The sequence below is a fragment of the Panthera onca genome, chromosome A2, assembly GCF_046562875.1.
Source record: "Panthera onca isolate mPanOnc1 chromosome A2, mPanOnc1 haplotype 2, whole genome shotgun sequence".
Taxonomy (NCBI): domain Eukaryota; kingdom Metazoa; phylum Chordata; class Mammalia; order Carnivora; family Felidae; genus Panthera; species Panthera onca.
In genome coordinates this window covers 104,178,579-104,204,247 of record NC_138340.1, presented here as the reverse complement: position 1 = coordinate 104,204,247, position 25,669 = coordinate 104,178,579, and the positions used below count along the sequence as shown (strand labels likewise).

The 25,669-nt window shown below is 34.2% G+C and overlaps 1 protein-coding gene across 3 annotated transcripts in view; it reads right to left on the bottom strand.

The window, feature by feature from the left end:
• The window catches only part of PHF14 (PHD finger protein 14), a 208,970-nt gene that overhangs the window by 27,447 nt on the left and 155,854 nt on the right, over window positions 1-25,669 (bottom strand). Inside the window, exon 18 of one of the 3 annotated variants that reach the window (XR_009610015.3) lies at window positions 7,958-8,039. The exons of the other annotated variants lie outside the window; for them this stretch is intronic. The gene's annotated coding sequence lies outside the window, so the exon portion shown is untranslated. The remainder of the gene's footprint in view (window positions 1-7,957; window positions 8,040-25,669) is intronic. 3 annotated transcript variants of the gene reach the window in all.

Sequence of the window (25,669 nt, the reverse complement as noted above, 5' to 3'; positions counted from 1 at the left end):
TACATTACATCATATCCTATGGAAAATTTTACTCAACTCCCATCAATTCTAGAAACACTTACTATACCTTTTGTATACCTACTATAGCTTTTTGTATTAATAATTATCACGATGATGTGTATTACCATTTATAGAGGATTTAATGGGCCAAGAATTGTGCTATGCATGCTACATAGGCTATTCTCTGATCTTCAAAACAAGCTTATACAGTATTATCTTTAAGTTATCAATGATGACATTGAAACTCAGAAGGGTTAAGGAATTTGCCCAGAGCATCACAACTACCAAATGGAGGAGGAGATATTCAAATCCAGGTATGACTGACCATAAACCTGATGTTCCTCAGGCATGTTTCACTTAATTTCAATCTTACAGAAATAGACATATAAAGAAAGAGGTTACCTTACGGATAATAAAGATAACACAAAACATACTGGCTTTTGACATTTACATGAAAAGACTGACCATACATCAAAGATGTTTCCCAGGAATTAAACATTTCTTTCTTTTTTTTTTTTTTATTTTTTTTTAGGAATTAAACATTTCTTAATGTCAGTAAGTAGTTGGGAACAATTTCAGATAAGGCCAAACTTTGCAACCTACTGCCATTCTATTGGCATGAAGCCAATCATTAAATCATAAAGGATAGAAATTTCAATCCTAAAACTCTTTCAAATCCTACCATTTGAAGCTTTTTGCCTGAACTTCTAGTTTCTTTAAATATTTCTATGTAAGATATTCTGCAGTTTATCATATGGTGAGAAAAAAATTTATAAATTTATAGCTCATCACTGCTGAACAATGAGAACATGAAAGCTTTAAAGAAATGTTATACAAAATTTGGATTGTAAGTAAAATCTTACTTCCACCTAGCTTATATTTGCTTCACCTGTATTCATATGCCTAGACATGTAACAAAAAAATACTGACCTATGTATCAGTCCAAATGTGCTAGAATAGCAAGCATGTTCTAGTCTACACAAAATATGGATTTAGTGACTTCTGAACAATTTGGCTTTAACAGTAAAATTTAATAGAAAAGAATAAGATAGGGTACATCATATATAATAAGGACAAGAAAGGCAAGTTTTGACTGTCGAGTGTATATATACATAGAGGGTGTGTGTACAAAGGGTCTTGGAAAAGGCTCTGCAAGGGCTCAGTGTGTAGGGATATGTGTAGAATGTGTCAGAATGCCTGTAAGGATGTATATAGGGGTATAAAAAGGTTGGTGTAGAGAGACATGTGCAGAATCACATATAAAAAATGTGTGTAGGGACATACACAGGGATTTGTGTAGAATAATATGTAGAAATGGGTAAAGACTTGTGGCTCTGCAAATAACTGGCATCAGAAGCCAGCTCATCCCCACACTCCGACAGGAATCCAGAAGTCAATGCCTTATTATATGAACTTGATTATAATGATATCTTAGTACATTATTTGTAAGAGTACATCATATCCTATGGAAAATTTTACTTAACTCTCATCAATTCTAAGAACATTTACTATATTTTGTATTCCTACTATAACTTTTGGTACCTTAAAAGATACACCAAAAGTTACTATTCGACTTTTTCATTTTTTGTAATTTATTTTTCATTTCTTTCAGAAACAAAGCTAAATGCTTGGTATACTCCATACATTTGCCTTTTAACATTTTAAATCACTTATACTTTAGGGTTAATGTAAAATACATTCTTCATTTAAACATAATACAACTTTGTAAAATGCTTTATTTCAAATTAAAGGCTGATGATTTCTGTTTGTCTACTTTCCTCTCAATATGAAGTTCATAAGAATGGACAATTAGTTAACTTGATCATGCTTTTACCTAGGTCAATACATAAAGCTACTCAAATAGAGAACAGAGTTTCTAAAATGAATCTTCCTATATGCAAATGCTACTAAGTCGTGTTAATACCCTCCAAATGTTAGAAGAACCAAGTATACATTGAAATAAACACAATGACTCTGAAGGTTAAATATAGATAAATGTCTTATTTTTAATAACAGAAACTATACAAATTAAATGTTTTCTCTTAATAGGTCACTTGTAAATAAATCTGTAAATTTTTAAATTAGTTCTGTGCTAGGCATAATTTTTGCTTAAAATTACTTTGAAACCAACTTCTTTTTATTGTTAATTTCAGTGGGACTGGAAGAACATATCTAAAAAGCAGTCTGCTTATAAAACAAAATGTTCTTACATAAATGTTGTAAATATGAAAATAGTTGTTTTTTGTGTGTTTTTTTTTTTTTTTGCAGGCAGTTCTAGTCCCTGAGATTTCTGTGGTGAGAATATCTCCAAAGTCTTTGTTTTAATAGATTGTAAGAACTCATACAGGGAAAAAATAAAATAATTGCTCTAAAAAGAACATCCTTCTAGAGCTATAAAAATGAGAAAAATATAACAACCATATGTTTCCATTTGGTTACATTATTTGGGTTTCAAAATCACCTGTTACAAAGGCTCCAAATTCACTTAAAAATTTGGAATGCTATTTTTAAAAATAAATTTGTATATTATATGGTTGAAGTCAAGGAGTTTTAAAATTTAGTGACTTTGAACCAAATAAGAATGGAGGTAAATAAATAAAAAAGAAATATGTCTTCAAGCCATACACAATAACAATAAAAAATATACAATTCTCAGTCTTAGTGTGCTTGTCTCCTAGAATCTGTTTTTCTGAAAATAATTATTGGAAATATAGACATGAGGTAAGTTTTAGAAATTAAAATATTATTAGTGTAAAATATATATGATTTATATGGTAAAACGTTTGTCATTGTTGTACTTCATTCTGCCAAGTATTTGCTTGCTTGGCTCCATGAAACAATAGTATCATATACCTTGGACTTTATTTTTATTTTTTAATTTTTTCATATACCTGGGACTTTTAAAGGAGAGTAATAGGTCTTTAGTCTTTCAATTTACATGCCTGTTTCCCAATGAGATAGAATTACTCAGAGGAAGAATTCTATTTGGCTACCATTTTTAAGTAATTATTAGACAAAATGTCTTACTCGTTTTTGAATCTTCATAGTATAGTAGTGGCCAGGGTAAAGGCATTAATGTGTGTGAATAAGTAGACTCATAAATCAAACCCTAGAATTATAGAAGACAAAAATATGCATACAAACCACAAGGGCCACAGTAAAACAAAGGTCAGATCATTTGAAAGACTTCAAATAGTAACACACAAAAAACGTTACAAAGGAATCCTACTGAAACTTAGATTTATTAAGACTTATGTTTCACTCTCTACATAGATATTTACAATTCTGTCTCCAACAATCACAAAGTGATCTAGTACTTTATGGATATTTAAGGATTATGATCTCAAAATATGTTTCAAATAAAACTGATTATAATGACTGATGTCACAAATAGATCTATTTACCTCTTAATTTAGCAACATACACCGTGTGTAGGTCACAAAACTGACTTTATGAAAAAATAATTTTTTTAAATATTTATTTATTTTGAGAGACAGAGAGAGAGAGAGAGAGAGAAAGACTGCACAGGGAAGGGCAGAGACAGAGAATCCCAAGCAAGCTCCTATGCTGTCAGCACAGAGCTCCATGCTAGGCTCTGTCTCGTTAACTGTGACATCATGACCTAAGCTGAGATCCGTAGTCTGACACTTAGGGGTGCCTCGGTGGCTCAGCTGGTTAAGTGTCAGACTCTGGATTTCGGCTCAGGTCATGATCTTGCCCCACGTCTGTCCAGCTCCATGCTGAGCCATGGAACCTGCTTGGGATTCTGTCTTTCTCCCTCTCTCTACGCCTCTCCTCTTGCTTGCTCTCAAAATAAGTAAGTAAACATTAAAAAAAAAAAAAACTTTATTAAAAAAAAAGGTTTGACACTTAACCAACTGGAACACTCAGCTACCCCTTAATGCTTATTATGGAATATTAAGGAAAAGAGCAATGTAAAAGTTGTTTATGCTAGTGTTTCTCAACCCTTTTTTATTAGCATCCCCCAAAGAGTTTTCTTAGAAATTTTTTCATAAGTAGGGGCGCCTGGGTGGCTCAGTCGGTTAAGTATCTGACTTCGGCTCAGGTCAAGATCTCATGGTCTGCGAGTTTGAGCCCCATGTTGGGCTCTGTGCTGTCAGTTCAGAGCCTAGAGCCTGCATCAGATTCTGTGTCTCCCTCTCTCTCTGCCCCTCCCCCCTCTTTGTCCCTCCCCCACTCATGCTATGTCTGTCTCTCAAAAAATGAATAAATGTTAAAAAAATTTTTTTTAAGAAATTTTTTTCATAAGTGCCTCCCATGAAATTTTAATGCCACAGATATATTGTATATCTGTGTATGTGCTGTTTGTATAGCTGTACTTGATATAATAAAAAGGAGTTAAGCTTTATGCTTAAAAAGAGCTTAACTCTTTATCTAAGGTTATGAATGACTAAATATAAATTTTTATAAATTTATAATTTAACAAATTTAAAATTAAAAGCTATTAATATGTAACTTAACTGTGTAACTACAATTGCTGAGTAATCTTAATTTATATAAATTAGGTCAAAATAATCCAATTAAAAAATGGGCAGAGGACCTGATTAGACATTTTTCCGAAGAAGACTTAACAGATGACCAACAGATTCATGAAAGATTCTCAACATCACTGATCATTAGAGAAATGCAAATCAAAATCACAATGAGATATCACCTTATACCTGTCAGAATGGTTAAAATCAAAAAGACAAGTGTTGACAAAGATAAGGAGAAAATTGAACCCTAGTGTGCTGTTGGTATGAATGTAAATTGGTATAGTCACTGTGGAAAACAGTTTGGAAGTTCCTCAAAAAACTAAAACCAGAATTTTTAAATTTACCCAAAGAAAATAAAAACACTAATAAACTATGTTTACTGCAGCATTATTTACAATAGCCAAGATATGGAAGCAACTTAGGTGTCCATCCACAGATGAATGGATATGGAAGATGTGATATGCACACATACCCAAAATGGAATTTTACTAGCAATAAAAGAGGAGGAGATCTTGCCATTTGCAACAACAGGGATAGAGCAGAGAGTACAATGCTAAGTGAAATAAGTCAGACCTAGAAAGACAAATACCATATAATTTCACTCATGTGGAATCTAAAAAACACAAATGAATAAACAAGAAGCAGAACCAGACCTATAAATACTGAAAAAAACTGATGGTTGCCAGAGGGGAGGGGAATTGGGGGATGAGCAAAATGGGCAAAAGGGAGTGAGAGATACAGGCTTCCTCTGTAATGTATAAATTACAGGAATAAAAGGCACAGCATAAGGAATACTGTCAATGATACTGTTATAGAATTGTGTGGTGCCAGAGGCAGCTACACCTGTGGTGAGCAAAATGTAAACTATACTGTTGTCCAATCATGATGTACACCTGAAACTAATGTACCACTGTGTGTCTACTATACTTAAATCATAAAGTAACATTACAAAATTTAAAAATTATGTCAAGTTACATGTAACATAAACATGTAAGAATAACAGTGCAAAACTTAAATCATTCAAACTATTACATTTCTAGTAAAAGTAACTGAAAAATTAAGTCAGTCTTAAAATTTTAGTGAACTTTAGGTTTTGCTTGATAAGAGAAAATAGCTGCTAAATAATCATTCATATATTGTCAGTATTTTCTAATTTCAGGAACTGAAATAATTAATGATGGATTAAATAATGTTTATAATAGTAAATAACAAATCTTTTTATTCTTAAAGCCTAAGTTATAAACAGCATCCACAAGACGGCCAATAACAGCCAGCAGGCAAATGTGAAATAACTTCAAGATAAAGCAATTGATGAAATGTCATATGATCACAACCATTTGTTTGTCACTGTTTTATAGCACTGATCATTATACATTTTTGTGTATTCTTCGTGATCTCAATGATAGTACTTCTTGTGCGACACCCAAGAAAACCGGAGACAAATTAAATACTAAAAATAAGATTTTATCAGAAAAGGTTCAGCGATAGAGGTCACAAACCCTCTTTGGTTTTTATTCCTGTGAGAACCAATTTTTGTCCCTTGGAGCAACTCTGCCCTCAGAATGCATGGCATATGTTACGTTATGTTAAGATCTTTAAAAATACACATAGAAAAAAATAACAATGCTAGCAATGGCTATTCCCTAACTGGTTTCTATTTTCATATTTATATATTATTCCGTAATAAGCATGTACCTCTTTGTAATTTTCAAAAGAGTAATTAAATAATTATGGCCATGCTTACTATGGGCATAATTAGATTAACCACAATCTTTTTTGTCTTAATACCTCACAAAATAGCTAGACAAGTAGCACTGGAGAAATTACAGGGGCGCCTGAGTAGCTTAGTTAGTTGAGCTTACAACTTCAGCTAAGGTCCTGATCTCGTGGTTCCGTGGGATCCAGCCCTGCGCTGGACTCTGTGCTGTTAGTACAGAACCTGCTTGGGATTTTCTGTCTGCCTCTCTCTGCCCATTCCCTGTGTGCTGCTACTCACGATCTCTTTCTCTCAAAATAAACAAACGTTAAAAAAAAAAAAAATTACAGAATATGAAAATAAGGTCTCATATATGTAAATTATGTTTATATATGTTTATTGATATTTTTAGCTGAGATATCCAAAACATTTGCAATGGACTAAGTTGATACACAGGGTTAAGGATGGTAAATGCCCTTCTCAGTTTCAACATTTTCTAGGATCCTATAATAATAGCGTATGGCAAAAAATATGCCCATCCTCCACTGTCTTTTTTTTTTAAACACAAAAAAGCTGTAACTGATGTGGGGAACAAAGGCAGAGAAATGTAGATAAAATTAAGTTTTGATATAACGTGCAGCCCACTGACAAATACTTGAGGCCGGCAGAGTGTAACACTCCTCCAGGAACTTGCAACTGTCTTAATGTTAATGCTTTACTAGAGGCAAAAACAACTTTAGCGTGACAGTAGCTGGGCCTCCAAGGTTCTGAGACTCTTCTTTAGCGTATGAAAGTCATTTCGGAAATGTCCCTTACCTTCACCTCCCCCAACACCCAAGTATATAATCAGTCACTCCTCACAATCCCAGGGCAGCTCTTTCTGCCACTGGTCCTGTACTGGTGCTTTAATAAAACCGCCTTTTCACACGGAAGACATCTCAATTCTTTCTTGGCTGTGGGCTCTGAACCTCAACACTTCAAACCACATCAATAACTATGTAAAGGATTTAAATATAAAAAAGGAAAATGTAATCCATTTTTTATTCATGAATGCTGACTTGAAATTTCTGAAAATTTGGTTTCATTCAGAGTATAGAATACTTTACTATGGTAGTTATGTTATTTGTGGGTCAAAAAGGATAAATACACTCCAATAGATAAAAACAGCCCACAAAGGCAAAAAGCCTACTGATTTTTTCAGCCCAAATAAAACTGAAGAGTTCTAACTCCTTTCCCCTTGCATCTTGAAAAAGACTGAATTAAATGCTAACAGACACAACTATTCAGCAGCAGCACTGCCAACGTGGCATGATTTGGCACGGTGGAAGTCAGAGCAGCTGCTAACTGCACCCAGCCTCGCCAACCTTAATACATATGTGATGAAAAATGAAGGACTTTAAAATACAAGAAATGCAAATAGAACTGATTTTACAAAGACAGGACAAGAATTTAGGTCTGAAATGAGATGATGAAAAATTTAAACTGTTGTCAACAATGCTAACCTATGTGAAGCAAAGCTTACCAATTATTTCTGCCATTCCCCTCCCACCTCTGTTTTTTAATTCCAGTTGACTTTAATAAGACAAGTCTGAATGTATCATAAGTTAATTCTTTATCAGTTTTCATATATCATCCTTTACCTTGGTCGGCCAGCTAAAAATTATGCAAGCTATAAATTAGCTTTAAACAAGCTCTGAATCAGGTTTGAACTGGTTTTCGAATTAAAGAGCCTTCAGTATATTACAAGGTGCTGTCATTTTATTACCTCAATCAATTCTGTGTGGCCTGAGGTGGAAGGAAATGAATGCTGTCTTCATTTGCAATGGGTTTATCTCTTACAGCAGGCTCTGGAAACACAACCACAGCAATGAATTGAAAGCTAAAGTTACATTTGACATTAGCAGTGCAGGCAACTGCTCCTTAACAAAGTTGGAGTTGCAATGGAAAAAAAAAAAAAAAAGCCATTTCTTTACCATGAAAAATACACAAAAAAATTAACCCTTGCTTAAAATTAAATTTTTAAGGAGTATTTAAAAAAATATAGTTCTATTAAAATAATTTTAGATGATCCTCAAATGAAAAAAGTGAAAACAATGGACGTGTTCTCAGTGTTTTGTAAGTAATAGACATAAAATACATATACAGTTCATCTTTTTTTTTTTTTTTTTTTAAGGCAGGGAGAGTGGTAGGAGAGGCAGAGAGAATCCCAAGCAGAATCCACGCTCAACACAGAGCTGGAAAGGGGGCTTGATCCCATGATCATGAGATCATGACCCCAGCCAAAGTCAAGAGTCAATGCTCAACCAACTGACCCACCCAGGCGCCCTTTCATCTTTATCTTATTAAAACCATTTCATTTCTTTTTCTTGTGAACATTCAACTGAATGGAAAAGTGAATTAGATACTGGTCAGGCTCATCGACACTATAACCAAACTCTAAAACACAGATAAAATAGCCCCACACCAAAGCTCCAATGAGTGAGTATAATTTATTATGGTCTCCATTTTAAAATGAAGAAATGAGGCAGAGATTAAGTCATTCACCGAAGTTTACCCAGTTACCTAGATTGTATGATTTTGAGTGTATTCCTGAAGGAGACTATTTGACTAAGATTATAGGAACCCTGAGAACATTGAAGAAACTACTTTCTCAGGAAATATTGTACCAGAAGAAGTAATGAGGGGCACTGATGACAGAAGGAATAAAACCAAGTTTATAGGCCCTAGGAGGGTATGTCAAGTAAAGAAAGAGGTGGGTTCCAGTGCCTGCAAAGATAAAAGGATATTATGTGTAAGTATGCTTAGAACACACATATATATGCAAGAAGACTTTTATTCTTTTGACAAAGTTTATTTAAAAAAGAGACTTATAGGGGCGCCTGGGTGGCTCAGTCAGTTAAGCATCTACCTTTGGCTCAGGGCATGATCTCACAGTTTGTGGGTTTGAGCCCTGCATCAGGCTCTCTGCTGTCAGCACAGAGCTTGCTTTGGATCCTCTGTCTCCCTCTGTCTCTGCCATATATATAAGGGTCTATTTCTGGACTGTCGATTGTGTTGCACAGATCTATATGTCTGCTCTTTTGCTAATATTACATTGTCTTTAAAAAAAAAAATATACCACATTATCTTTATTACTGTTGCTTTAGAATAAGTCTTGAAGTCACAGAGTTTCAGTACTCCAGCTATGCTCTTCTAATATATGTTATATGATTCCAACTATATGACATGTGGAACAGGCAAAACTATGGAAACAGGAAAAAGATCTGTGGTTGCCAGAGGTTTGAGGGAAGGGATGGAGGGGTAAATAGGTGGAGCACAAGAGATTGTTTTGGACAGTCTATTCTGAATGATCCTGTACAGGTGGATATATGTTATCATAAATTTTTCAAAACCTATGAAATATACAATACAGTGAATCCTAATATAAAATTGTGGACTTCAAATAGTGCCTCATTAATTGTAACAAAATGTACCGCAGTAATGCAAGATGTTAATACGAGAACAAGAATGAGGGGGCATATGGAAACTCTCTATACTTGCCACTCAGTTCCTGTAAGCTTAAAACTGCCCCTGCTCAAATTTTTATTAAAAAAGGTTTTTTTTAAACATTAGTTAACTATGACTACACTTTTCAAACTTTTATGCAGTTACCCCCATAGAAACTATACACACATTTTTTTTTCTCCATGGATTCCCCTATGTTGCTTCAAATACCAGAAAGGCCTTTTAAGTATGGTAGCATATAGCAGCATTATACTTCTTTGGTTTGGTTTTTCTTTTTTTTTTAATTTATTTATTTAGAGAGAGAGAGAGACAGTGCGAATGGGGGCGGGGAAGAAAGAAAGGAAGAGAGAGAATCCCAAGCAAGCTCCAGATGCTGTCAGCAAAGGGTCTGTGAACTCATGAAACCACAAGATCATGACCTGAGACAAAACCAACAGTTGGACACTTTACCGACTGAGCCACCCAGGTGCCATCTTTTTTTAAAAAGTTTATTTATTTTGAGAGAGAGAGGGAGGGAGGGAGGGTGAAAGAAAGAGAAAGAACAAGTTTGGGGGGCGGGCAGAGAGAGGGAGAATCCCAACCAGGCTCTGCACTGTCAGCACAGAGTCTGATGCAGGGGGCTTGAACTCATGAACCATGAGATTATGACCTGAGCCAAAATCAAGAGTCAGATGCTTAACCAACTGACCCACCTAGGAGCCCCCAACTTCCCTGGCATCTTAAAGGTAGGTTTAACTATGTAATTTATGAAATGTAAGCTGGAGTGATATGTGTGTAAGTTTCCAAACATAATTTTAAAAAGCCATTCTGCAATTTGCCATATTTCCTGCTACAGTACCAGGGACTACCTATGTTGAAATAAAACTGCCTTCAGTTTCGGTCCCCAAGTTACTAGGATGTGCAGCATCACTCTGCCAATCTGTATTGATATGTTATTTTGCATGAGAATTCAACTTGTGTTAATCCAGTAAAATTTTGAGATTTTGGGGTTTGTGTTGCATAACTTAGCCTATCCTCACTTACATTCCTATCAAATGCTACCTAGTTTTCATAATTACATTCAAATGATGTATTATCCACCCAAAGGGCCAGATTCATGCCTTATTATCTTAGTATATGTCAAGTACCTAGTGCAGTATGTGGCATACCTTTGAATACAATACAGATTTCATTCAATAACATAAGGTTACTCTTGCAGACATATTGGTAGGGCTATGATGAGAAAGAAAATACCTTTATAAATAAGACTGTTTCTTCTCAATTTATGTACAAAAAATATGAAATATAGCTATTTTTTAAGATTAATTTTACCCTCTTAGACAATGCCAGTGTTCTTCGTTCTGGAGAAGACAATTTCTTTTTAATTTAAAACTGTATCTCTACTTCAAAGAAATTTACTATAATCAACAGGTACTTGTAGATATTAGCAGAAATGCTGAGTGAACTAGACAGGGATAGAAACTATTCTGAGAAAAGATATTATTTTAAAGTTGCTAAACAGATATTTTCTTATGTCTTTTTCTCTTGGCCTTTTATACATATTTGGGTCATGGCTGGCAGAAATTTACATTTTCAGACAGCGTTTGTTGTTTCAACAAATAGCCTTGGGCATGTAAGGCAAAAAAATAGAATCTGAACTATTTCCATTGTCATTCAACAAAATAAAAGTTTAGAAAATAATTTTAGTAACAACTAATAGGAAATAAGCTAGCAGTGAAGGACCACTAGAAACAATTTTAATTTATCTTAGAAAAAATTATGTGTAACTTTGAAACTCCCAGTCTTCAAGAAAGTATGAAAGAAATATTCTGTCCCATTCGCATTTGTAATCTAGCTCATAAAAAGAACCTCCACATAAAAAGATGAATAAGAATGCAAAGAAACCTCTACTGAATGCCAAATGAATAGTCTAGCAAAGAAATGAAAAAGAAATCAGTCTGGTACTAAAGACTGTAGAGAAACTAGGACTTAAGCTGAAAGAGAGCTATCTGTAGTATTAGTGTGGAGGCAGATTACAGATAGCCTTGAAGTCACGGTTAAACCCTGATGTCTGCCCTACAGTATGGACAATGGAGAACTCCTTCCTTGAGTTTTTTATCCTGGAAGGACAAGTGAAAAATAATCTTTCAAAAAGACTGATTTGGAAAAAGTGTGTATAATGGCTTACTGAGAATAGAAAACCAGATTTTGAAGGGAAGGATGATTTTTGGAAGAACAAAAACAAACATTTTTTTTTTCTTCTGAGACAGGAAATAAGAGACTGAGGTAGAGAGTAATGAAAATTGAATTAGGAAAAGTATGAAAGACTATTTCTCAAGTTGAGAGGGGAGAAGATGGGGATACAGGCCCTTTTCCTCAGTGAAGTTAAGAGATAGAGTCCTCTTGAAAAAATGAGGATGCTGGGAATGAAACAGACTTGAGATATGTGGCAAAGATTTGAAATAGCTGCCACAAGAAATCTGATAAGGAGCTCACAAAAGACAGCAATGAGATGTGGTTTAATGTAGGAGGCATAAATTTGTAGTGAATCTAGATTCCCAAGTTCTTCCAGTTATTTCTGGCCAGAACAAAAAAACAGTTAAGATGAAACAATACAATGGATCCAGAGGGGCTCCTGGGTGCCTCAGTCAAGTATCTTACTTCGGCTCAGGTCATGATCTCACAGTTCAGGGGTTTGAGCTCTGTACGGGGCTCTGCACTGACACTGCGGATCCTGCTAAGCATTTTCTCTCCCTCTCTCTCTGTCCCTCTCCCGGCTCACTCACTCTCTCTTTCAAAATAAACTTAAAACCAAAACAAAACAGAACAATGGATTCAGAGAGAGCTGGGGAATTATAATAGAGGGCTCTAATGTTTTTTTCTAAAGTATACATTAAATGCCAAAAAACAGGTTTCATTTTTTTAAATACACATATATTTTTATTTTTGAGAGAGTGCAAGCTGGGGAGGGATAGAGAGGAGGGACAGAGGATCTGAAGCGGGCTCTGCACTGACAGCAGTGAGCCCGATGTGGGGCTTTAACTCATGAACCGTGAGATCATGACCTGAGCTGAAGTCAGATGCTCAACCAACTGAACCACCCACATGCCCCTCAAAAATTGTTTTAAAAAGAGAGGGATAAAATCAAAAGGAAGAGGAGGGCCTAGGGACCTTGAAGAGCTGAGGAACTGGTAGAAAGTATGTGAAGAAGTGACAAAAACTAAAAAAAAAACCAAAAAAAACAAACCTTGATTTGAGTCATGGTGACAGGGTATTTGACATACTTACATTAAAGGATTCATGGCTTGGGTGAAATCTGCTCTCTCTGTATATCATAAATGGTCTGAAATTTCATTTTTTAAAGATATGCACTGATAAAATACTTCAGAAAATATTTACTTCAAAGCCTCACACAAAAAAAAATTGGTCTGACAATTCATTAGAGAAGCCTGAAGACAGTAAAGGTGAGATAAGAAAGAAAGGATTTCTTTAGAAGAGATGTTTTAAAGGGAGTCCCTCTATGAGAGGAATTTTCTGAAAAGTACTCTGAGCGTTTCCCCCTACAAGTCTGAGGGTCACAGAGACTGAGTGGTGATCCGCGTCTGTCTAGCTGTAGTGGCAGAGGAGCACAGAAAAAAAAAATCAGGGCCACAGATGGAATGACTGTCTTTCTGAGCTTACAGAGCAAGAGTGTGTATGTGCTTATCTTAGGAATAATGATGAGATGTGAAAGAGAGAAGACTCTGGTTATCTAGAAAGGGATCTAGCTAGAGAGGACAGCCTATTGGGAATGAGGTGATACCAAGCAAAGAAGAGACAAAAGGAACTTCCATGCTGAAAATGAGTTGTAAGAAACACAGGAGAAGGCATCCATCTCTTACTCACATAAGGAAGAACACACACACACACACACACAAATAATCCCTTAAGGAGACTGGAAACACCATGAGATATGCCCTGGAGTCACTGGAGAAAAGAAGATTCAGCGGAGCTTGTTTAAAGGCACTAGGAAGAAAGAATTAAGTTGCTTTCTGTTTGTATCCGGTGTTAAATTCAAGAACAAAATCTATTTATATCTGAATAAAAATGAAAGACTACTATTTTAAAAATAGGAATCTGAATAGTCCTTTAACGTGGAAAACAGATAAGATCACTTCTATTGTCTTTTACACTCTTCATTTAAAATTAGTTTGAATACTGGTATCAATTTCAGACTGCAGGATTTTTTTTTCTCAAATTGCTATGGTGAGTAAAAACTACTAATATTAATTTAAAAAGCAACTAACCATATTTGACCCTATAAGATTACTATCCTAGAGAAGGTTTTTTTGTTTGTTTGTTTGTTTGTTTTACTGATAAAGGACCACGAACACTTAGAGTATTGATTACACCTCAGGGAAAAATGAGGAGGGGAGAAAGAGTAGGAAAAAAAGAAAAAATTGGGGGATTTTGGAACAGCTAAATCATAAAATTTATTTCACTGCAAAAATTAGATTCTTGAGTAGTAGACTTGGGAGCACTCAAAAAGAAATGGAGAATAAAATGGTACTTAATGTAGTCATGCTGCAAACAGGTTAAAACTGCTACACTGTCACTAGATGTCAGAGAGAAAAGGTAGACAAGTGTCTAAATCATAGGGCACTTCGCCTTCTTGTAAAAGAGCAGAATGTTTTCTGAAAATATCTATTTCATTCACAATCCTAAAATGACTTCCAGTGGGGACAAATTAATAACTGATAACTAAATTTAATGAGTAGATACTAGAATAAATTTTAAATTGAGTTATTAAGTAATGATTTTGTTATTGTTGTTGAAACTGCCACATTAACATAAGGAAATAATGCTGAAATACCTTATATTCATGAATTGCTTTAAGTTACCTATCTGTGCTTTGGAAACTGATTCACAGGTATCTGGTCATCTAAATCTAGAAATCTGATTCTAGAAATAGAATTCACACAATACTATAATGCATAGTCTTTGAAAGTTGAGAAAATAGTCTAGTCCCTCAGGAACACAAAAGTGAACTAATAAAAATGAACTGATGCAGCCTGAACTTTTCAAAGTGATTCTTAAAAATTGTAACCTCTATATGCATACTTTAAAGAGTTTTCAAGCCAGTGAACCAGATAATCATTTGTAGCCATTATTGAAGGTACATTTAACAAAAAACCATCTTAACTTCAATGAAGATATAACACTACAACATAAACCTTTAAGAAACCTTCAGAGAAAACATTAAAATAGATTGCATCTTAGGTGACCAGAGTTTAAATTTAGCATATGAATATAGTTCAGAGGAAAAAAAGAGAACAATATATTAAAGCTAAAAAAACTTGTAGAACTGAAATCACTTCAGAACCAAGAGGGCTATGGGAGGTCACAGGTAGAAAATGGTAGAACAACATAGTTACACATATGGATCTTTATCTGAGGGGGATATCTTTATCTGAGGAGGGGGACATTTTTTAACTTCAATTATAGGTTAGGTAATAATTTTCTATTCTCTGGATGAAAAACAAAAAAAATAGCAAAAGAATTAACCCAAATGAATCTAAATCATATTATAATTAGGATCTGATCCACTTACAGGTATTCTTTTTGAATAAGAGTTTTTTCTGTAAAAGAATGCTGATATTAAAAAATATATATACAAAATCTTTCAATTTGTACACAAAGTGGCTGACACTGAACAAATCAGAATATTCTTAGACTATCTTCGCAAAGAAACTAAACGTGGCTGGTTTTAGTTTCTTTTCACAGTACAGATTTTCAAATTTCACAATTCATGATAAACATTAAGATATAATATTTGATGCAGAAAAAGCATTTGACAAAATACAACATCCTTTCTTGATAAAAACCCTCAAGAAAGTAGGGATAGAAGGATTATACCTCAAGATTATAAAAGCCATTTATGAAAGATCCACCACTAATATCCTCAACAGGGAAAAACTGAGAGGTTTCCCCCTAAGGTCAAGAACACGACAGGGATGTCCACTATCATCACTGTTATTCAACATAGTACTGGAAGTCCCAGCCTCAGCATTCAGACAAACAACACAAAGAAATAAAAGGCATCCAAATCAGCAAGGAGGAAGTCAAACTCACACTTTGTAGAAGACATGATTATCTATGTGGAAAACCCAAAAGACTCCAGAAAACAACTCCTAGAACTGATCCATGAATTCAGCAAAGTCACAGGATATAAAATCAATATACAGAAATCAGCTGCATTTCTATACACCAATAATGAAGCAGCAGAAAGAGAAATCAAGGAATCGCTCCCATTTACAATTGCACCAAAAATCATAAAATAACTAGGAATAAACCTAGCCAAAGAGGTGAAAAATCTATATACTGAATGAAAACTATAGAAAGCTTATGAAAGAAAATGAAGACATAAAAAAATGGAAAAACATTCCATGCTCACGGATTGGAGAACAAATACTGTTAAAATGTCTATACTACCTAAAGCAATCTACACATTCAATGCAATCCAAATAACACCAGCATTCTTCACAGAGCTAGAACAAACAATCCTAAAATCTATATAAAATGACAAAAAACCTCAAACTGACAAAGCAATCCTGAAATAGAAAACCAAAGCTGGAGGCATCACAATCCCAGACTTTAGCCCATATTACAGAGCTGTAATCATCAAGACAGTATGGAACTGGTATAAGAACAGACACATAGATCAATGGAATAGAATAGAGAACCCAGAAATGGACTCACAGGTATATAGCCAACTCATTTTCGACAAAGCAGGAAAGAATATCCAATGGAAAAAAGACAGTCTCTTCATCAAATGGTGTTGGGAAAACTGGACAGCAACATTCAGATGAGTGAATCTGGACCACTCTCTTACATCATACACAAAAATAAACTCAAAATGGATGAAAGACCTAAATGTAAGACAGGAAGCTAACAAAATCCTAGAGGAGAAAACAGGCAACAAACCCTGTGACCTTGGCCACAACATCTTCTTACTTGATGTGTCTCCAGAGGCAAGGGAAACATAAGCAAAAATGAACTATTGGGACTTCATTAAGATAAAAAGCTTCTGCACAGTGAAGGAAACAATCAGCAAAACTAAAACGCAACTGACAGAATCAGAGAAAATATTTGCAAATGACATCAGATTAAGGGTTAGTCCAAAACTATAAAGAACTTATCAAACTCAACACCCAAAAAACAAATAATCCAGTGAAGAAATGGACAGAAGACATGAATAGACATTTTTCCAAAGAAGTCATCCTGATGGCTAACAGACACACATCATCAAGGAAAAGATGCTCAACATCACTCATCATCAGGAAAATACAAATGAAAACCACCATTAGATACCACCTCACACCTGTCAGAATGGCTAAAATTAACAACTCAGGCAACAACAGACGTTGGCGAACATGTGGAGAAAGAGGAAACCTCTTGCACCGCTGTAGAGAATGCAAACTGCTGCGGCCACTCTGGAAAATAGTATGGCGGTTCCTCAAAAGACTGAAAATAGAACTATCCTATGACCCAGCAATTGCACTACTAGGTATTTATCCAAGGGTTACAGGAGTGCTGTTTCAAAGGGGCACATGTACCCCAATGTTTATAGCAGCACTATTGACAATAGCCAAGGTATGGAAAGAGCCCAAATGTCTATTGACCAACGAATGGATAAAGATGTGGTATACATATACAATGGAATATTACTGGCAATCAAAAAGAATGAAATCTTGCCATTTGCAACAATGTGGATGGAACTAGAGTCATCAGAGAAAGACAAATATATGACTTCACTCATGTGGAATTTATGATACAAAACAGATGAATATAAGGAAAGGGAAGCAAAAATAACATAAAAACAGAGAGGGAGACAAATCATAAGAGACTCTTAAATACAGAGAACAAACTGATGGTTGCTGGTGGGGTGTTGGGTCGGGGGATGGGCTAAATGGGTGAGGGGCATTAAGGAGGACACTTTTGGGATGAGCACTGGTTATATGTAAGTGATGAATCACTGAATTCTATTCCTGAAATCATTATTATACTATATGTTAACTAAGTTGGATATAAATTTACAAAAATAAAAAAGAATTCAGCCAAAAAATATATAAAATAAATAAATTAATTTAAAAAAAGATATAATATTTGACTCAGGAAAAATATAGTATTTAGTGCCTAATAAAAAATTCACTTTTAGATCCCTTTCCCTCACCTCCTTCCAAGCACAACAGATTAGATTCTGCTGGGTCTACATATATCATCCATATTATCAAGTAGTAGCTCCCCTAACACAGATACTCATTTCATTGAATTATGAAGGGCCTTGAGAAGTTATGGTCTGTCTTCTACACCTTACAGTAGGACCATCTTTAATTAATCTGTTTTAAGAATTACCTCTAGGCTTTATTCCCCTTTTCACTAGAAAGACCCAAACAGATCCCACTTAATAAAGGTATTTTTCATTTTCCTATTACTAGTGGTGATTATTTATAATAGAAAAATTATCTGAGTTTCTACACTATGAAAATCTACAGTGGCCTCAGGACAAAATCCAATTTGAGGATCTCATGCAACAAGGAATAAAAAATACCTACTTCAGCATATATGAAAGGAAGTTTCTAAAACACAGCCTCCAGAATCAGGCAGATCTGGGTTTGAATCACAGTTATACCCACTGCATACATAATCCTTAACTTCTCTGAATCCTAATTTTTTCCCCACAGAAAGGGAGATAAAAACAGTAACTACCTTAAAGACTGTGGTGAGAATTAAATGAGATTATACATTTTAAGTACTTAAATAATGGTAGGTACAAAGAGGTCCTCAATGAATATTAACTGCTATTATTATTTCTAAAATGATACACTTTTATTTTTAAAATGTTCGTATTTTTTGACCCAGCAATTAAACCAACAGTATATCTATGCAAGGAAATGCACAGTACTTAAAAACTTAAAAGTCTGGTTAGAGAAAAATATCTAAAATGTGGAAAATGGTCACATACACAATTGCATAATTTGCCATTATATGACAAAATGTATAATATGAATGCAATTTTTAATGGATAGGTTGTAGTACGATATACTACTGAAACATGAGCAGAAATGTAATGCCTATAGGTATTATAATAGAAGTAATTTTAAATATTTTCTTTGTTTTTTAAAATTTTCCAAATATTCTACAATGATCATGTATTACATTTAGAAGAAATTTAAAAAATGCATAATATGTGTAATTTCTTTTGTGACTCCAATTTTCTCCAGAAAAGCTGACTCACAGGAAAAAAAAATAAGAAAGATAAGCATACATTTTTTAAAGATTTTATATAAAGGATGTTTGTTTTTATTACATTAAAAACTGCTAGTTTGAATTATTACTCTCTGGCGTTAAAGTTAAACAAAACTCAAAGTATGACAACTCAATTATAGCATATTTAGTCGTATGTCCAGAACAATATTTCACTTGGAGATCAAGTTGATATGTACTCTGCTACTTAAACACTAAACTTACAGTAATTTTTTAAATTTTTTCCCTGACTTTATTGAGATAAAACTGACATGTAACATTGTGTAAGTTTAAGGTATGCAGTGTATTGACTTGATATACATATATTGCAAAATGATTACTACTATTGTGTTAGTTAACACCTCCATCACATCAAATAATTACCATCTTTTTTTTTTTTGTGGTGAGAATGCTTAAATCTACTTTTTTAGTAACTTCAAAGTGTATAATACAGTATTCTTAACTCTGATTACCATGCTGTTCATTAGATCATCAGAACTTTTTCTGCATTCAAAGTCATTACACCATTTTATATACCCACCCAAAACTCACTTGTTCATTCTTCCTGTTAGAAGTTGCTACTGTAAGATTTTTTTAGCTTTTTCTCAGGAGACCACTAGATAGTGGCAACAGAAAACTAAAAGTTATTGGTGAATTTATCACATTATGTCTTTAATTATTATACAAAGGATATTATTTTTATTCTTTAAAATGTTTTTTTTTTTTTTGATGGGGGAAGGGAGACAGGTGAAATATGACCTGAATTGAAATCAAGTTGGATGCTTAACCTACTGAGCCACCCAGATACCCCTCAAAGGATAATATTTTAAAAGTCAGAAAGTCTCCCTTGATGAACATCAACTCATTAAAAGTAGATAGATCATTAAATCCTAAATGCCATGTTTTCCTGTAGCAAAATTGGGTGTGGTACTTAGCTTTGGGTATGGATGCTGTCACCTGCAAAGTAAGAAAAGACAGTGAAAAGAAGCCTATCAAAAAACCCAAAAGATATGGTCTGCTAAGAAGGGAGAAAACCCAGAGAAAATAAGTTCACTGAAAGGCAAGGAAGGAGTCTGCAAAAAAGGAGGAAATTACCAATAGTATCAATTGCTGCAAAGAAGCAGAAAAAAAGATGAAGCAGAGTAACTGAGGAAGATTCTCGATGGGGGAAAACTGAATTTATAGCTCAGGGAAGATACCTATGATGTTGCTGTGCAGTTCCAGAACTCATAAAGAAGAAAGGGAATATGGTATATTAGTAACCCAGGAATGCTACTGTACTGAACCTGAATCAGGTATCATCAATCTACCTTGATCCTGCCTCGGGCGGGGCAGGGGGGTTGAAAGATAGTCCTATTATGAACAGTAAAGTGTGTAGGTATGATAAGTGAATATTTCAAGTAGAAACAAAACTATGTGTAAGAAATTTAAAAGAAATGAGGGTCAAAAGCAGTGGTTCTTAAACTTTAATTATCACCTGTGGTGCTTATAAAAATGCTAATTCTTGAGTAGCATTCCAGAAATACTGATTTAGTAGATCTGTATGAGGCCTTCCAAACTGCAAATTAAACAGTACTTTAGAAGATCCTGGTGCAGGTGGTTTGTAGGCTTTGAGGAAAAATCATTAACATTTGGGCAATGTGAGTTGACAAGTGATGAAAATGACAAATTATGATGTAAATCAGAAAACTGAAAAATTTTTTTTGTAAAGTAAAAGAAGTAATAAAGTGATGTTCACCTAACCTATTAAAATTAGTTAAGGGTGGTTCTGGAGTCCTTCAAAATAAGAAGTGAAGCTAATAATTTAATATGGAGCAGGACTGGACTAGGCTGGGGCCTATGGGAGGATAGTGTGGACCACAGTCTTATAATTTGCTTTACTTAGCATTTTACCAATGGAAAAGAAGTTAAAAACAGCATATGTGATAGTCCCAAAAAGAGATAGCCAGTTTTTAAAGTAACATGAAGATAAACAGAGAAATTTATATGCTATGGCTAAATAAATATATGTTATTAATGGTTTCTTCTACTGGAAATCAGGGAAGTGGGTAGCAGAGAGGGGAAGAAATATGGGTTGTAAAGCAGGGCTCTGAAGAAGTTACATGTATAAAATCACTACCCTTTGACTCATACATGTAAAGCACATATTTGAGATCTACTTTTCCAAACGAAATGCATTACTAGCATCTGAGAGTAAGTATAAATTTCCTTACTTAAGAAAGAGGCTTTCTCTTGGCATAAATGCTGTAAGACATATTGAAGGCATATAATCATGTTATGAAATTCCAAATATGTTTACACAGTATGCTCTAAAAGTTAATAACCTGAATTTCCAGACTCCACAAAGAATGTGAAAATGCTAGCCCAGAACCTCTCACATTTCCATCCTTTGGAAGTTTTCAAACATTTATATGGTAAAAGAATGTGCTGCTGATATATATGCCTGTTCTCTAAAAGTCATTTGTTAGGCTTGATGAAACCTTTCATTATCAAAAACTGTATACACTTTGACAAGGTAGACTCATAAATTATCTTACACCTGTCTTCAATGATTTGTTACTTTTAAATTTCATTTTATTTACTTTTTATTTTCATTTCATTTTCAGGTTTATAGTTTTCATGACCTTCACAAGGAAATAATACCCCTCTCCAATCTATGAGAAATTTCTTGGGTATTTCTTTACCTATTAAAAAGTATATCTTTAGTTAAAAACAAGTTTCCATTTATGTCTTTTTCTATATGTAGAAACATATATCAGTTATGTCTTTTTCTATTGTTCAATACTTGGTAGAGCCAACGTTTTAAATATGACAGTAAACTTCTACTTTTTAAATATCAGCCTTCTACTTACAAAGTAAAATAAATACATTAATGTATGATCTGTTCAATTCATAGAGGACTTTAATTCTATATTTAATGCGAAATAGTCATTACCATCAATATTAAAGAAAAAACTATTTGCTAATGATACACAATAGATTTAGAAAAAAATACCTTATGGAATACTATAGTATATAATTTTAAAAGTTTAGAGAGCCACAAGTGCCTTAGTTTAAAAACCAGATTAATTATAAAGATAACTTTCCATTACCTCTTAACCCTAGCAAGAAATTAAAGCAAATGGACTTTTCTTTGTGAATGAAAATGTTAGACATGACCTTACTCTGTTTCATGTGAAAGGGACAAGAAAGATTTTTACCTGGTGCGTGAAGACAAAAAGTAAAACACAGAAAACTTCTCTTCAGATTACTTTTTAAAAACATTTTCTACATTTGAAAATCAGGACATTAGCACCAATTTTGAATTTTTCCCTGTGTAATTAAAATGCTCATTTAATTTTTTTGAAGTTTATTTTTATTTATTTTGAGAGAAAGAGAACATGTTTGCACAAGTGGTAGAGGGGCACAGAGAAAAGAGGGAGAGGCAGAATCCCAAGCAGGCTCCACACTGTCAGCATGGAGCCCAATGCAGGACCCAATCCCACGAACCATGAGATCACGACCTGAGCCAAAACCAAGAGTTGGAAGTTCAGCTGACTGAGCCACCCAAGTGCTGCTAAAATGCTTGTGTATTTTTAAGAATTAGAAGGGATGTCATTTACTGAGTATCTCCAATATTCCAAGTATTGCCATTAAGCCTTTCACAAATAAGCAACCTGAAGCTCACTGAACTGAAACAACTTACTAAATTTCACAGGCATTGTAGGGGCACCTGGGTGGTTCAGTTGGTTGAGCATCTGACTTTGGCTCAAGTCATGATCTCTTGGTTTGTGAATTCGACTCCCACATTGGGCTCGCTGGTGTCAGGGCAGAGCCCACTTTGGATCCTCTGTCCCCCTCTCTCTCTGCCCTTCCCCTGCATGCGCTCTCTCAAAAATAAATAAACATTAAAAAAAGAACTATAGGGGCGCCTGGGTGGCGCAGTCGGTTAAGCGTCCGACTTCAGCCAGGTCACGATCTCGCGGTCCGTGAGTTCGAGCCTTGCGTCAGGCTCTGGGCTGATGGCTCGGAGCCTGGAGCCTGTTTCCGATTCTGTGTCTCCCTCTCTCTCTGCCCCTCCCCCATTCATGCTCTGTCTCTCTCTGTCCCAAAAATAAATTAAAAAAAAAAATAAATAAAAAATAAAAATAAAAAAATAAAAAAAGAACTATAAATTGCACAAGCATTGTAAATAATTAATATCTGAACCCAGTTTGTTTCTTTTCAGAATTCATAAAGCTCTTTATTCTACAATGTATTGTGTACTTTCACTTTCTGTATACCTTGAATAACTCTATTTTGTTACTCAACAATGCCTCAGATTATAAGAAACCCCATAAATAGCAAATTTTTAAGAAAAAATATTATCACTTAAAAATATAAACTGCTTACAGACACCCTAATTTCAGAAATGTCAAAAAATGAACATGTTAAAATGTAAGAAACATGGCATAACATACATTGGCTATGCCTCCAACCCCTAATATCTTATCAATCTTGGTAAAGATTCTATCAGAATGTCTAGATTAGAATTCTTAAATATATTTGATTTCAGAACTCAATTCCATTAACTTTCAGAGTTTATTCTTTTGTTTTTCTTAGCCTAGATCTGAAGAAGTCTGTCTTAGTTGTAGGTAAAGGGTACTACCTACACCACAATATGTAGCTTAGAAAGATTACTTTTTAATAGATAATTCTATACAATGATGAAATAATTAAAATAAATATTTAATAAATTAGAATATGAGATCTCACTCTATTTTTTGAAGCTAGGAGTTAAGCCTTCCCCATTATTTCCTTTAGCTTCACAGGTCTGAGAACGGGCTAGCCTTTTTCAACTAGGACCATCTCTTTAGAGCAAACAGTATCTCTCACCCACAAATCATCTATAAATACTGGAATAACAAGTTTACATAACTAATGTATTCTACATTCTTTCTTAATTATTACATTATTATATAATCCAAATTTAATAATGCTGGGTTAATAGGTAAAAATATTCTTATTAACTTTTTAAAATCTGTAATGAAAATCCTTCAGTCTACCAGATTTTTTGTAGGCAACTTTTCCCTCCAACATAATATAAAAGTAAAAAAAAAACTATTTTAAAACTAAAGGATAGTATAAAGTTGGTGAGCTTTGAAAGGCATTCCCATGTATGGCACCCTACTGTACTTTGATTAATTATCTCTCAGTTATGAGTTAGTTTCTTATCACATATGGTATTCCACAGCATGCTATGCAAACGCATCAGGCCCACATGCCATCTAAATTAGAAAGTGGCTTGGTTCTTCCAGTTTGTAGTAAATGTAACTTAAAAAGTGATTTAGTGTTTCAATTTTGAAAATTATTAATATGAAAGAATTGTCTAGTTTTAGAAGTCCCAGTCATTTTTTTTCTGTGAATATGAAGTTCAAATACATACACGTGTATGTCATAAACACTAACACACTGTACCTGGAGGAGAGAAATCATATGTACAAAAAGATTCTTAAGGAATACCTGACCATGACATATTGAAGTATACCAATACACTCAACACGTATTACATAGTCCCCATGGAAATTACTACAGAACTAAACAGATCAGTATAGATTCCAATTCTATTATGAAGAATAACCATAAACAGTCTTTGTTTGGCTAAAATTATTACTTGATAAAATATTACCTAGGAATAGGTTTCAGAAAATGTCTAGGACAATCAAAGAACCTTTTTAAGCAAGCAATAATGACAAAAAATAAGTTCAGTTTGCCCATAAATGTTCAGTTTAAAAAAATACACTCTACTTTTTAAAAAAAACATAGTATCATCTGTAATTAGTAAAATTCTTAATGGCTATTACTTCTTACTGAATTCATACATCATTGTTACTAGTCTCAAAGTACAATACTCAGAAACTAAGGGCTTAAATAAGATATTTATACAAACGATTTTGCGGAAAATGCTAGAGTTCAGGCATATAATAGAGTTCAGGCAATACCTTGAACATAACCCAGATGTAAAGCAGAAGATAACTGGAAGATTGTGGGTTTTATCCCCCACACTAGCAAAGAGGTAATCTAAAGTTTAATATGTAACTACAGCTATCATCAAGGATAACCACACGAGTTTTAATTCTCATACTTTTATTAAGTCTACAAACCACCAGATTTGTTCCATGGGATTCCACTGTAAGAAACTATATAAACAACTTTTCTCCAAACTTTTACATACCTGTATCAGTAAAAAAGCCAATCAGAATTCAGTAAAGCTTGCTAAAGCACACTGTTGTGAGTTCTAATGCTTGTCACACAAATGCTAGAATACTGAATTAAAACAGTTAGGTGTTATGTTTTACCTAAAATGACTTCTTTGTCAACCATGCTAAATTCAGAAACTTAAAATTTAACCTAATAAAATCCAAGAGGTCAAATGAATAGCAAAATATTTTAAAAATATTTGTTTTAACGGGTCATTTGTATACTTCAAATTTAAAAGACCTTTAACACCCAACACGGGGCTCAAACTCACAACCCCAAGATCAAGAGTTGCATGCTCCACCTTCTGAGCCAGCAGGTGCCCCTTAATTTTATATTTTTCATAAATTGTCATTATACATAAAATCAGACATTCACTTTCCAATATTACCAGGTTCAATTACATGTGCTAATTTAATGTACTGTGGCAAGATACTCCTTGGAAAGATTGTCTTGTTCAGTTCTTAAAGGGGCAAGATTCACACTTAGTGTT